The following is a 16753-nucleotide window of genomic DNA, read 5'->3' as shown; positions in this document are numbered from 1 at the left end:
GGGGGGGTTTGAGGGTAGGGACAAAATAAATTGATTTTTTCAACAAAAAAATAATTGTAATTTGAAGTTGGAAGAGAGTTTTGGAAAATGTTTTCCTTAAGTTTAGAAGGGAAGTCAGTTTCCTTAAATTTGAGGAAAATGAGTTGATTTGGAAAACATTTTCCAAAACATTTAGCCCAACCAAACATGAGAAAATTGGAAAACATTTTCCGAAAAATGTTTTCCTTCATACCAAACACACCCAATACCTCTACCTTTAAAATCAATATCGTACTTACATGGAGAGCCAAGAATCATATGGGACCAAGCGGAGGTAGAGCAGATGATAGTCAATGAGAATCTCCAATATGCAGTGGTTGGAAAGTTTTCTTATTGCTGGCCAGACATACAAGAACTTCGCAAAATAATACCCAAGCAATGTGGATTGAAGGGGGAGTGCAATATTGGATTGCTAACCAACAAATATGTGTTGATCAGGGCTACACTCTTGGAAGATTATGTCAATCTGCTCTCTAAACCAGTTTTCTATTTAACACAACAAAATTGGTCCTATCCGATGAGGACCCTAAAGTGGGATCCATTATTTAACCCAGAGGAGGAGACATCAACGGCTATAGCATGGATTTCCTTTCCTTCACTGCCCCCAAACTTCTTTGGGAAAGAAACAGTATTCTCACTAGCTGCAGCAGTTGGAAAACCATTGCAGGTGGATATGGTGACTAAAAATCAGACTAGACCTAGTTGTGCTAGGGTTAAGGTTGAGGTAGATCTTCTTAAGGAGTTTCCTAAGCGAATTAACATTGGATTGAAAAGATCTAATGGCGAGATTGTAGAAAAGTGGATCAAGATAAAGTATGACTATTGCCCAAATATTGTAACACATGTATGATACAGGGGCATGATGAAAAATAGTGCTATGTTGAGCATCCAGAACTTCACCCAGCTAGGCAGAAAGGGAGCACAGGGACCACTAATATGCAAAAGCATGGACAAGGGGAGATAAAAGATAAAAATGAAGAAACAGCCAAGGGGAAAGAAGGTCAGCAAAATAGGAAATGGGAGGGGCAAAATAAAGAAGAGAGATTCCAGGAAGGGAAACATAATAAAGGGGGGCCAAGCAAGAAGATAATTAATCAAGTGTGGAATAAGGTGAGAGTTATCACCACAAACAAGTTTGATGCATTAAATGATAAGAAAGAAACTTGTACTTTACAACAAGTGACATCGGGGAACGTAGATGGTAGAGAAGAAGTATCCACCAAGCAATGGGTGGACGACACTTTCTCTAAGCCGACCAGATTAGTACCTGAGGAGAAGGACTGAGAGGGAGAGGGAGAGAAGAAATCAGTAGGGGAAATGAAGGGAATGGAGGGTAACACTTCTGATATAGGAAGTCAAAAGGTTGGAGGTGATGAAGGCCAAAAAAGTGTACACAGAGATCTACTGGAAGACGATGAGGAAGAAGTACATACTCCTTCATGCATGTAAATAGTTCATGTACGTTTAACTACAACATTAAGGGAGATAGCGGAGAATCAAATGCAGTACCTTGATGAGGATGAGGAAATGGAAGAAAATATTCAACAAATTAGCAGAGCTGGGGATTATCTCCTAGGCACGTGAACAGTTTGAAGAGGGAGTTTAAGAAAGGCAAAGCAATTATACCTCTACAGGTAAAAACAAGGAGTAAGAAGGATCAAAATGTAGTACTTGATCAATGATTGATAAAATAATTTTCTGGAATATAAGGTCAGTCAACATTCGAAAGTCTTTTGAGCGATTGATTGATCTTAAGAGAAGACGTCACTACAAATACATAGCAATCATGTAACCATTTCGGGATCCAAGTGAGCTAGAACAATATAGAAGGAAATTGGGCTATGCAAATGCGTTAGTTAATAGGGCTGGAAAAATATGAATATTTTGGGATGATGAATATGAAGGGCAGACCGTATCAGATACGGATCAACAACTGACAATAAAATTAACAAGGTGCAGTACTGCTGTACTAGTTTCTGCAATGTATGCTAAATGCAGTAATGAGGATCGAATTGATCTATGGAAAGATTTAGAATACATAGCTGAAGAGTCAGATATTCCATGGGTTGTAGGAGGAGACTTTAATGTGATTCTGAGGGAAGAAGAAAAGATGTGAGGATTAGCATTTACCCTAGCTGAAGCAGCTGACTTTGCACAATGTATAAACAATTGTGCGCTGTCGGAGATAAAATTTTCTGGGAGTTTGTTTACATGGTGAAATGGAAGAAAACAGGAGGAATGCATATTCAAGAGGCTAGATAGGGTCCTGGTGAATCAGACTTTCCTAGATCTCTTTCCTACTAGTGAAATTCATCATCTTGTGAGACATGGATCTAATCACGCCCTTTTACATATGATATGTAACACCGCTGAGGAATCACGTCACAGACCTTTTAGATTTCTACACTTTTGGACTTCACATAAAGGCTTTGTGGATGTGGTTAGGCAGCATTGGAGAACATATAGACAAGGGAGCCCTTTTTTAGTATTTCATGATAAATTAAAGAATACTAAAAAAGCCTTAACAAATGGAGTAGAGACACTTATGGTGATGTTTTTCGGAATATAGCCACACTGGAAGAATTGATCAAGGTCAAGGAGTTACAGCTGGAACTTCAACCAACCCCAGATAACAGAAGTGAGCTAAGTAAGGCAGAAGCAGATTTGAGGAAATTCTTAGTTATTGAAGAGGAGTATTGGAGACAAAAAGCTGGGATGAACTGGTTTAAGGAATGAGATAGAAACACAAAATTCTTCCATTCTTATGTAAGTTGCACCTAGATCGCATTAAAGATATTAGAGGGCAAAAAGTCTCTAATAACATTCAAATGGGTGCGGCAGCTATTGAATATTTCCAAGAACAATTCTCAGAGAAGGGTAGCAATCAGGAGGTTGACATGCTACACATTATTCCAAAAATTATTGAAGAAGGGCAGAATGTTGAGATGGTCAAGCTTCCAAGCTTTGAGGAAGTTAAAAAGGTAGTCTTTACCTTAAATGGAGATAGTGTGAGTGGTCCAAATGGTTTCACAGGTAAGTTTTTCCAACACTGCTGGGATGTGATAGGTGAGGATTTAACAAGATTGGTACAAGCATTTTTCTGTGGGCAGGAGTTGCCCAAATTCATTACACACACAAATCTTGTTTTGATTCCAAAAAAAGAGTTTGTGCAAGAATTTAAAGACCTAAGACCCATCAGTCTGAGCAATTTTACTAATAAGGTGATATCAAGGCTACTACATGAGAGGATTGTTGGAGTGCTTCCAAATATTATATCTCCTAATCAGTCCGGATTTGTGAAAGGAAGAAGCATAACGGAGAATGTTTTGTTAGCACATGAGATTATACGAGATATACACCTAAGAAGTAAAGAGGTTAATGTGGTGGTAAAATTGGACATGGCTAAGGCATATGATAGAGTGGCTTGGATATTCTTAACAAAAGTGCTTAGGAAGTTTAGGTTCTCAGAGGTGATAATAACTATGGTTTGGAGGTTGATTTCGGCTAATTGGTACTCAGTACTAATTTATGGACAAACTCATGGTTTTTTTCATTCATCTAGGGGTCTAAAGCAAGGGGATCCATTGTCTCTAACCTTGTTCATTATAGCTGCCGAGGTGCTATCTAGAAGTCTTAACCAACTTAATGAACATAAATCTTTTAAGGGATTTGGAATGCCAAAATGGGGCCCTAAAATCAATCACCTAGCCTATGCAGATGACACAATTTTGTTTGGATCAGGAGACAGGCATTCAATTATTCAAATGATGAAGGTATTGAGGGATTATGAAACAGTGTCAGGACAAAAAGTCAATAAGGAAAAGAGCTTTTTTTACTTACATGAAAAGACCCCCTTGATTGTAACAATAAGGCTGAGGAAGTTGACTGGGATTAGGCTTGGCAATTTCCCTTTCACATACCTAGGATGTCCTATCTACTATGGAAGAAAAAGAAAAAGCTACTTCGAAGGGTTAATAAAGAAGATTACGGCCAGAATCTTCTCATGGCAGAACAAATTCCTGTCCTTTGGTGGAAAATACATCTTGATTAATCATGTACTACAGTCCATGCCCATTTACATGTTGTCAACTATGTCTCCACCAAAAGGTGTTATAGAACAAATTCACCAGATCTTTGCTAAATTTTTCTGGAGGAACTACACAGAAGTGAGAGGTAAACATTGGGTTGCATGGACTGAAATGTGCTACCCAAAGAGAGAAGAAGGGCTGGGTTTCAGATTGCTATTTGATATATCTAATGCTCTATTTTCTAAATTATGGTGGTTGTTTAGAACTCAGACATCTCTATGGAGCACGTTTATGTGGAACAAGTATTGTAAAAAACACCATCCCATAATGGCGCATAATAGAGGTGCATCACAGGTTTGGAGAAAAATGATACGAATCAGGGAAGATGTGGAGCATGAAATTTGGTGGCAACAGAAGGAAGGGAATGCTAGCTTCTGGATGGACAACTGGACAAAGCAAGATGCTCTTTATTACATAGAATCACAAGGAATAGAGGTCAAAGAGCTGATTCAGAATGGGTAATGGGACATAGCAAGACTAAGCCAACTATTGTCTCAAGCTATGGTAGACTGCATTTTAGAGAATACCAGTCCCAATATGAGTGTGGGTGCTCAAGATAAGGCCTGGTGGATGGTTAATTCTCAAGGAGAATTTACTGTGAGGTCAGCATTTCATGTAACAAGGAAAAAAAATGGAAGAATTGGAATGGATGAATAATATCTGGATTGGGGGATTACCATTTAAAATTTCTTTCTTTTTGTGGAGAGTATGGAGACAGAGAATTCCCACAAATGATGTGTTTAAAAGGATAAGGGTACATGTGGTATCTAAATGTCACTGTTGCAATGAGGGGAAAGATGAAACAATACAACACCTATTTCTAACAGCTCCCATAGCCCAAAAGCTATGGAAGCACTTTGCTTCATATGCAGGTATTAGCATTGAAGGAGTTCATCTACAACAATTGATCACTACTTGGTGGGATTGGCCAAGACAATACAAGGTGAAACAAATTCTTAAGGCCATACCAGCAATTATTATTTGGGAGCTGTGGAAAAGGAGGAATGCTAGAAAGCATGGAAAAGATGTGACATATGCAAGGCTGCTAGGGCAATGTCAACAAACAGTTCAATTGTTAATCAGAGTGAAGTATCCATGGATAAGAAGAAGGATTCAGAATTGGAAGGAGATGTTTACCACTCTAAGTGCATATAAACCAACATTACACTATAAAATAGTGTACTGGGAGAAACCAGATCATGAATGGGTGAAATGCAATACAGATGGTACATGCAAGGGAATCCTGGGCAGTGTTCTTATGGATTCAGCATACGAGATAATATGGGAGATTTACTATATGCAGAGGCACAAAAGATTGGGGACCACCAATATGGAAGCTGAGATTATGGGAGTGTTGAAAGCAATGCAATATTGTGAGACACAAAATTTTCAGAAGATAATTCTGGAAACAGACTCATTGTCACTCACACACATGTTAGTCAAGCAATGGAGGATTCCTTGGTTATATGCTGAAAAAATAGACAATATACAACAAAGCATAGCAAGGAAGCAGGTTCAGGTAAAACATATATTTCGGGAGGCTAATCAATTAGCAGACTATTTGGCAAACATGGCCCTAGATCAAGCAGAGAAAGTTCAAGTATATAGCTTTTATAGTCTACCAAGCACAGGAAGAAGAATTCTCAACGTAGATAAACAACACATTCCATCATTGAGAATCAAAACAAGAAGAATCAACCCAACATGATAAGCCAATATTTTTACAAATCAGAGTTACAAAACTACATTATTTACAGATCATAGTTCTGTCTTTTGAGAGACGATATAGCTGCGTTGAAGATTGATAGCCTAAGAGATACTTCAGATTACAAAAAAGGAACAACAAGAAGGTGGAGAGCTTATACCGATTCATTCAATGGAGCACACACTCGTTTCAGCAAGCCGATCCTCAAAGCCTTCAGAAGGAGAAACACCTTCACCGGGATACACATCTACGAAAAGAGGAAAGTTAACAAGGAAAATAGTTGGGAGAGGCACAAAATCTAATGGGAATACCTATGTCACTTCATTGTCCATGGATGATGAATGTTGATGATCCAGATGCGGAGAACAATCAAGGAGAAAGAAAAAAAAAACATGAACTTTGAGCTGAAAGGAAATGGAGGCGGTGGAGATAAGAGGAAAGGAAGTGGAAAAATCCCTACTTTTGTGGGAAAATGTCTCTAATTTCCTAATTTGGGCCATCTAATTATTGCTTATTTGGGCTTAGTTGCCATCTGATGTATTAATTGTTGTGATTAAATAAAAGGACCTCTGGTCCAAAAAAATCATTAAAAATAAAATAAAATTATATATATATATATGGTAGATATTGAATTCTCGTTTATATTTTTGTGTATATACTTATATATATTTTGAATTCGAAGAATTTTTGACTTCATCACTATGAGTAAGGTAAACCTTCTCCTTTGCTCATTGAACAACTCTCGAACTTCACGATATTGAATATTTTTGCTTTCTCCATTTTCACATTTTTTTACACGTCTTTAGGAAATGATAAATAAGACATACTTTTTTTACTAAATAATCCATAATTCTATTCAATATAGTTAATATTTTTTCTTTAAAAAATAATTAATTTTAAAGACAAAATAGAAAACACGTTAATTCATTCTAGCTTGATTTTGTAGATTAACAAGTATTTTGGAACATACATTTTTAATAATGTTGACAACTAGGGTCCGTTTAGACATGATTTGAAACCAGTAAATTGAAATCAAATTGATTTGAAATTAAATTTTATTTTGACATGCAATTTTACTTTCTTAATTGTAATTTCTCATAAACATGAAAAATTTATAATTTGTGAAAGCTATAAAAAGATAATCCCAACTCTTATAAATATATCCAAACGAGATAATCATAATTCATAAATAAGGTATCGAATATTCTATGATACCACATTGATAAATCACATATTTTTATTTTCTTTAATAAATAAATATTGCGATAACAATAATAATAACAAACTATTCTTTCACATGATTCTTTCACATGGTACAAAAAATCGATTGACGTCGAGCATGAGTTTAGTTGTTATTAATTTTTTTTACAAAATTTAAATTGATAAATCTTTGTTTACATATAAAATATAAATTTATGAATTAAATTTTACAATTTTAAAAATTTGAAATCCTATTTTATTAAACTTTAGAATTTAAAATTAAAATTAAAATTTACTTACATATTTCATAAGTAAATATTAATTTTAAATCAAAATTAAAAATTAAGGTTCTAACATTTTATGATCAAACGTTTACTTAATTAAATATTGCTTTGTATATCATGAACGCTATCAAAAGGTAAAAGAGAAAAATAAAATATTACTACCTCAAGTGGATAGTGGCAATGGCGGCTGGCCAATAGTAATAGTAGTTCCATTAACTTCTATATTTTATACCAACACATGACCAATTTATTAATTTATTACAATATTTTAGCATTCGAATTACATTTAGTTTTGATTGAATATTTTAGCTTTTAATAAAATATTTTAATTAGATATTGTCGATTCAAATTTTAACTTATTTATATGTGTGTTCTTATTCATCTATTTTATAATTAAATTAAGCACATAAAATGTATTAATTTCTTTAATTATATGCATTAGCTTCAATAACTAGTAAGACTCTGAATAATTTTTACTTGAAGTTGATATAACTAAAAGAGATGACATATTTATAAGGTAAACTATATTTACCTAATAGACAAATAAAAATACAGATATATTTTATTTTTATTTTTTAAAATTTGAACTAAAAATGTCTAATTGAAATACTTTATTAGAAATTGATATGTTCAATTATAATTTTATTATCTAAATGAAATATCCTCATAAGTTTAAGAAATTGATTATGCATTAAACCTTTTTTTCCAAGTAATTCTTTTTCCAGTCACAATTTTTAATTTTTTTTTATAATGCTAATTTTGTAAAATACTATATGTTTTATGTTCAAACACATACTCAATTTCTCCCACGTTGGTTTGTGAACAAAATACTTTCAATTGTTTTCCAAATTCCTTTACTTCTTCATTTTCAAACACTTAGTTGTCAACACGTGCAAATGAGAAATTTTTTTGAAGTGGTGGGACACTAGACAATAATGGTCAAAGCAACGTGCTATCTATCGATAGGTAAAAATAGACGGCTATTGATTGATCACTTATCTATTCTGTTATGTCCATTATCTTGTTTTGGATCTAGCTATTTTTAGTTATTTGGACTGATGGTAATCTCATATGGCCTCAAAATGGCATATAAGTATGTGAGAATTTGTTCTTAAATTTAAGAAAAAGCTATCTAATTATATAAACAGTTCCACAATATTTACTAATTCTTTCTATTGTTTGAAAATAATTGCATATTATTTCATTAATTAATAATTTATACTAGATTTCAAGTCAGATACACCTAGATATATGTATTTTTGCTATTAGATATACTTTGAAATACAAATACATAGGGAGAGATGCGAGCGAGATAGGAGGAAGACGAACAAGAGAATATGTATATTACAGATATATGAGAATCATACTAGATACATGTATAAGGGATACCAGATACATTGTGATTTGTGAAATATAGATACATAGGGAGAGAGGCGAGCGAGAGAGTAGGATACATGCAAATCCACTTGGACACTGTATCTGGAATAAATTACACCTAATTTTAACTCCATGTATCCGAGATAAATGATCTCGAACGTGCTGAATAAATGTTTCTCAATTAGTAATTTCAAAAACTCACAGAAAAACATGTAATTAGGCTCTAAACTAGTGGAATTTGTGTTGTTTGCCCTAAATTTAATTACTCTTTGAAGGTTAGTATAGTTTGCAAAACTATACTTTCATGAGTCTTAATGGATTCTCAAGTTCCTTTACATTTTGATTGGGTCAACAAGCCCAATATTTTATTTTGAAACTTAAATCAACTTCAACCGAAGAAAGAAAATTTTTGATTTGGGCCAAAACCCAAAATTAGAAGAGTAATGAAAAATGGGAAAATTACGCGGTTAAACAAACTTATACTACTTAATTACTCATCATAGCTATAGTTTGCTATAATTATTACTTGAGACTAATATTATACATTAATTACGTGGGTTGACTTCGAGTTTGTATAATTAGCCACGTTTGTATGTATAATTCTCCAGAATATACAAATACATTTGTATAATATACAATTATCTAACCGATATACATATACAATTCATCTCTCTCCCACTCTCTGCCTTCTTTCGCTCACCTCTCTCCTCCCTCTCCCAATCTCGCTCGCCTTTCTCCTCCCTCTCCCAATCTCGCTTGCCATATCTACAAATGCATATGTATAATATACAATTATCTAACCGATATACATATACAATTATCTAACCGATATACATATACAATTCACCTCTCGCCCATTCTCTATGCTCTCTCGCTCGCCTCTCTCCTCCCTCTCCCAATCTCGCTTGCCATATATACAAATATATATGTATAATATACAATTATCTAACCGATATACATATACAATTCACCTTTCTCCCACTCTTTTTCCTCTCTCTCCCAGTCTCACTCACCTCTCTCCTCCCTATAACATATAGCTACGAATTGTAATTATCAAACTATAGCTATGGAGAGTAATTAGGCTATTTTTGAGTGGCTATATATGAAAGTTCCTCATGAAAAATAGGAAAAATAACACAAATCTCATTGGTTTAGTTGATAATTACCTTCCTTCTCGTGAATTTGCTATTTTACGAATTCTACCATAATTCGCATCTTGGATACATGTATCTGACGCGTCTAGTTACATGTATCCGAGATACATGTTAGCTAAATACATATAATTAAGTGTATCTAAATAAGAGATGTAATTGAAAGACATAAATTAAGAAGCAAATCAAGATATGTGTACCTGTATGATTTAAAAGGCCGAGTTACATGAATTAAGACTTTTGAATTAAATGTTGTAACTTATTGCCTTAACTGAAGGAGTAAAAAATGGAAAATTGACAAACAAAACAGATTTTCTGGATTCATCCGTATCAACTATTACTATTTTTAATAAAAAAATGTAAATCATAAACATTAGTAAATCTAATATTATAAACTTCATCTTCTTCATCAATTTCTTTCTTTGAATCTTAGATTTTTTAGTTTTTTTTTTTTTTTTTTTTTTTGCAGATGGCGAATATCACACTATTGTTGAGGCATTTGAGTTCATGGATCTCTGAAATCGAATACGAAAACTATACAATAGATGGAATACTTTTGAGAGATAATGCAACCTACAATGATCTGGTCGATGGTATTTCAAAAACTAGGAATCGATTGTACAAGCAAAGAATAGAAATCAGATACAAGATGGAAGGGAATTTAACTACAATGGAAATTTGAAACGAGGTGGGCATGATATTTTTTATGGAATTAAAAAGACGTCAATCCAATTGCGGGTTGTATCCATTGTGCATAACAACTAAATAGTAGAATTTTGAATGCAACATTAATGGTGAAATATCTTTTGAGCCAGATACATCCATTGTTGAATTTGGAGGTGGTGAAAGGAGTGTATCCGCAGTAGTTCTTGTGGAGAATCGTTGTGTAGAGGTGTTATGTGTTTTGGATACTAATTTTGATCATGTTATTATTGATTGTACTCACAAATTTGTTCAAGTCAAGTAGTTGTATAAGTACAAAAAATATTATTGCGGTTGTAATACAAAAATATCCTGTAGAAAATCACATTCATGTGCTATAAAGATAAAATAATGAAGTAATGAAGATGGTCAAATAGAAGAAAACTAACTGACAAAATCAATTAAATATGATATTGATTTTTTTATACACATAACATATTATTCCGGCCAAATTCATCGATGGCCTCCTAAAATGGGCACCAAGTTTCACTTAGACACCTTAACTGGGCAATGTTCATTTAGTCACCTCATGTAGGTCTCGTTGTGTCATTTTGACACTTTTTGCTGACATGTCAAAGTGAGTATGATACACTCAACAATAGCGCGTGAAAGGCCTAATTTAGCCAAATTTTTTTTATTTTTTTCTCTTCTTCTTCTCCAATTTTCAAGCCACCACCTCCCACCATTTTTTTAAGCTTAAACTCCTTCAATGGAGGTTAAATTTTTTATTCAAATTTGTTTTTAAGTCAGTTTTTTCTTCTTCATTGTTTGACTTTTCTAAATTTATCATCACTTCCCTCTACCTTTTTTGCCGGATAAATAGTTGCCAACACCCATATTTCATAGTTGGGTATACTAGAGAAGACAACTACCATGTGGGTGAGGGTGGGGTTGGGTGGGGGGTTAATTGATTTTTTTAGAATAATACTTTTAGTTTATTTACTAAATAGAATTTAAAATAATTTTTAACTTAAAATAATACATGTAATCATTTAATTGGTTGTTTGCCACGTCATCAACGAGTGTATTACACTCTCCTTCAACTCTTTTTCTTATTGTAAAAAAAGTGTCCAAAGAATATAGCGGGACCCGATATGAGTATCTAAAATGAACTTCGCCTAGTTAAGATGTCTATGTGAAACTTGGTGCCAACTTTAGGGGACCACCGATGGCTTTGACCTATTACTCCAGATACATGTGACAATTTAAGATACTCATGTTTCATTGTTGAGATACATATCAATAACTTTTGATATAAAAAGTATATAAATATCTTGTTAAACTATAAGAGATACATAGTGTATTATATTAAAGATACATCATGTATCTATGTGGTATAAAGATACGAACTCTAAAACTATTGAAATAATTTTAAAAATTAAATAATTACCTCATCATTCCAATATAATGACATGGTGTAAAATCAATTTTCCGTCAAATCGAGAGATACATACATGTATTGGGGATTGGAGAGGGAAACAATTGATGGTGTGAAGAGAGAGAAAGTAATTTGAATTGTTAGGGGTCGTTTGGCAGAGTGTATAAGAATAATGCAAAATATGGTGTATTAGTAATGCATGCATCAGTAGTGCTTGTATTAGTAATGCTTGCATTAGTTATGCCTGCATTATTTCTTATACATTGTTTGGTTTGATGTATTAGAAATAACAGATCTTGCATAATTTCCATTAAAAAAATGTATGTTTACAAAAATACCCTTCACACTTTATTTCTTTGTACATTTCCTTTGCAACAAGATTCTTTGCTAAAACATCAAAAGAGATTTCTTTATTAAAACATTATTAACTCTTCTTCTTTTCAAATATAAAATTAAATAGTTGTTACTATTGCGTCAAAATATTTTGTGGAAAGTTGGCAAAGAATTTTTTTATCAAACTAATCGTCACAATAGTAAATATTTTGATTAACCTATATTGAAATAAGATTTTTTTAAAAAAAGAAGATGTCAATTTTGCTAAGCTCAAAATTCGATCACATATCTTGCTAAGCTTAGCTCAATTTTTTTTGAGATAAAACGAGTACAAAAATAAAAAAGAAAAACTGATGAAATGTAAGGGCGATACAGGCAGCATAGACCTGAGATAATTCCTAACTGCAAAGCGGTACCCTATTAAAATCAGTATATGCACTTTATATATATTAGGAGTCTGGGCATATGCTTTAGCAACCACAAATCCTATTTCCTAGTGCAATTGAAATACAAAAAAGGTATTACCAACAATCAAATTTATAAATAATGGAGATGTTTTTTTAAAAGGTATAGTAGCCACAGAGAAGATGACAGGTTTCTAAAACACTGTACAATGGAAAATGGAGATATTTTTTTAAAAAGCTTTGAGGGTAGTTTTGTAATTATATAATCTAATGCAAGTTTTAAAATGCTATGTATTACTAATACCTAGGATTTTGTGGTATTAGTAATACACAACTTAATACACAATATAGTGTATAACTAATGCTTGCATTAGTTGTACATGACATAAAAAAGTGTACCAAACAAGGTATTACTAATACACACATCTAATGCATGTATTATTTTTCCTAATACACTCTATCAAACGACACCTTAGTGTCCCATTAATTAAGGAGATTTAATTATAAGATAATAATTTAATATCATAATTAAGGGAATTGTGTATCTGATTTAATTATTTAAAATAAATGGTATAATTATTAAAAAGTGATATTATATTTAATAATTTTAAACTAAAAATAAAATATGTATATATAATAGTAAAGTATGTCTAGATAGATAGTTTTTCCTTTAAATAATTTATTTTTATTCAACTACTACAATTTGATGAAAAACATTTTTCTCTTTTGTAGTTACATGAATAAGCTTTGACTAAATAGAAAAAGCTATTATGAATTGACTAGCCAAATACAAATATTTCTTCGAAAAACACTTCTGACAAAAAAAAAATACTTATTAAATTTAATTTTTATTTTTTTGACAATACTTAGGTATTCAACATTCCCAATAAGATCAATAGGAAACTGTTGAAATCATAACAGTTGAACTGATCAAGAATGCCTCATGAATGAGAGTCTTTTTTTTATTTTTTTATCAAAACTAGGAATATGTGTTACTTTATTCGAATGAAAAGAGAAAAACTTGAAGTGAATTCAATTTTAATATGCGTCAAAGCATTCTATATCATCGGATTGATCACTACTAAAGAAACGTTTAAAATTGAGGACCAAAATCGATAGATGATTTCAATTTTTCTCTAAAATTGATGGACTCAAGTCTCAACTATGTTGATAAACTATAAATTGGTGACTCAAAGGAGGTATTAAAAGTTTTTAATGTTATTGAATTACAGAATCTTCTCTACGATCTTAACAAGATTCTTATTTCTTTATTATTTTTTATATGTTCCTAGTACATGAATGGTATATTTGCTTACGCTTGAAAGTTGAATGTGTTTTGAAGAAGACATACAATCCTATCTACAATCAACTAAATAGGATGTCATTTATTTTTGAAGATACATAGTTGATATTTATGAATCTAATTAACTAACTTTGATACTGTAATTTTCACCTTTTATATAAGAATTTTATACATTTATATAAAACTCCGGTATATAATTAAAGATATTTAGTTATACAATTAAAGATATTATTTTTCATATTCAAAACTCTAGATATATGTGTATATATGTGACTTACTCCAATGAAGAATCATTAGCCATCCAATGAAGAATCATTAGCCATCAAGAATATCCTAAATCGTGAAGTTTCAATAATTTGGTGTAGCTACTGAAAATTAGAAAAAGCTATCAATTGAAAACATAAGATAATCAGATATATCACTTAAATAATGATTGAAACAATCACAAATTTCAACAATAAGATTGTATTGCTCAGTTTTTAGAGTTTTTTTTAAGAATTTAAGCGAAGAAGATTGTGCGAGGGACAAGGGGGAGGAGAAGGAGGAGAGACAATAGGGGTGATGGCGGTTTGAGGATCGAGTATATGTTAATTTGGACTAAAAACACGAATTAGGGATATATTAGCGAAGCTATTTTTTTTAGGAAATGATATATTTTAATGTATCTCATTCTAAATATGATACAAAATTTTTAAATAATGAAATAATAGGTAATTATTTAAAAGTATATATAACATTAATATGTATGATACGTATACATGTGTAATTATGAGATTTTTTCTTAAAAATATATTATTTATTGTGATCACGGTGAATATCGATGAAAGGTGTCAACTCCAAGTCAAACCAAGTACCTAATGAACATTTTTTTTGAGTTTCTATTATATTAGAATTAGAATATGTGAAAATATTTTATATGATTATGAGTATGAGTTAAAGAGTAAAGGATTTACAATAAAATATGTATTTTTTTTTAGAGTAACTTTCCCATATAGCAAATATAAAAATCATATTTGTATGTTATAGCTATAGTTTGCATAATTGCGCTCCATAGCAAATTTTATGTTTGCTATGAAGCTTTTGATTTGTATAATTCGCTACAAACATTCAGTTTTATACTAATTGTTCAGTTTTGTATAAATTCATTTATACATTGTAATTTGTATAATAAGATCTGTATTTATATAATTATAAGTGTATATGATGAAAATATATATATTTGTATTTGGATATACACTTTCTCTCGCTTTATACAAACATTAACGCATTTTATACATTTTATACCGAAATGTATAAAATGGCTAATTGTATATCGAATTAGATGGCAAAAAAGGGGATGTTTGCTGCGAATTACTATTAAAATAAACTGTGGCTATAACATTTAATTTGAATTAATAGTTTGTTATTTCATACAATTTTCCCTTTTTGTTTTATAAGAATAAACTTCTTGATACGTGTGTTACACATGCATATCAACTTATATAATATATATAATTTTAAAAAAAAATAATATTACTATTATAAACAAAAATTTGAAAAAAGAATTATACTTAAGAAGAATAAAATCTCAATTATGTGGATATAGACAATATTAATCGTTATCGGTCGGTTCGGTTTATCGTTTTTTGTTTTTAAATACGTTAAATCAATAATCAAATCAATAAGAGATTTGTTATTGATTTTCGATTTATCGGTTTTGGTCCTTAACAGTCCGGTTTTCAGTTTAACCAATAAGAAAATACTTATAAAATAAATATATGATTTCTCTAATAAATTTGAACACAATAATGTAATGAAAAACTATACAAGTGTAATACAAAGAGAAATTAAGAGGAATAAGGTTTTACTTTAGATTTTGACGTTTTGTATAATGAGAAGTTGTGAACTAAAAATCACTTTGAAGTGTGAATTGAAGGCTAAAGGATAAAACCAGTAACTAGTAAGGTATTGAGATTAATATATAATATTTATGTACAAGTAAATGTAGTAAATTACTAGTCTTAATGGGTTATCGGTTTACCCAATAACCCAATAACCCAATATTAAATACCAATATTGAACCGATAACCCGATATCTTTTTTTATAAAATCATTAAAAATCGTTAAGCCAATAACACTTTTTTCAATTTGATTTATCAGTCCGTTTGGATTTTGATCACCCTATGGGTTATATGATATCTTATTTTTAGTGTTGAAGGTGATTTGGGAGTTAATTAAAAAAATATTATTTGTCGTGGCAATGGTGATAATACTGAGAAGAGGTGAAACTATGATATATATATATATCTGAATTTGAGTCAGTGATATAAATCTTTTTTGATAAAAAACATTTCATCTTTAATATGATTTTTTTCTCATAAATTCAAACGTAATTAGGCTTTTATGTGAAAATTAAATACCGAATGAAAAATTATAAAAAATATAATTTAAGTGGTATAAAGGGATAATAATATTTTTCTTATCAAGATAAGAATATATGCAAATGATTTATATGATTATGCATATTAGTTTGCTTAATTTTAGTATATTTTGGCACGTTTCATTATTCGAAGAAAATCTTTAGGAATCATGTCAAAAATAGTATATTTGATCGTGAATACAATTTTTCTTTAATTGCGAAATTCAAGAATGTAGTTTATCAGATAATTAAGTAGGAATGTAGTTTACAACAAATTTTGAAGTGACAGAAAATAAATTACAATCACAAAAAAATATGAATAAACATAATTTTATTTATCAAAATTGTGAGTATTGAAACATAATTTTATTTATCAACACTGTGAGTACAA

The sequence above is a fragment of the Solanum stenotomum genome, chromosome 1 (genome assembly GCF_019186545.1).
Source record: "Solanum stenotomum isolate F172 chromosome 1, ASM1918654v1, whole genome shotgun sequence".
Taxonomy (NCBI): Eukaryota; Viridiplantae; Streptophyta; class Magnoliopsida; order Solanales; family Solanaceae; genus Solanum; species Solanum stenotomum.
This window is presented reverse-complemented; position numbering follows the sequence as displayed.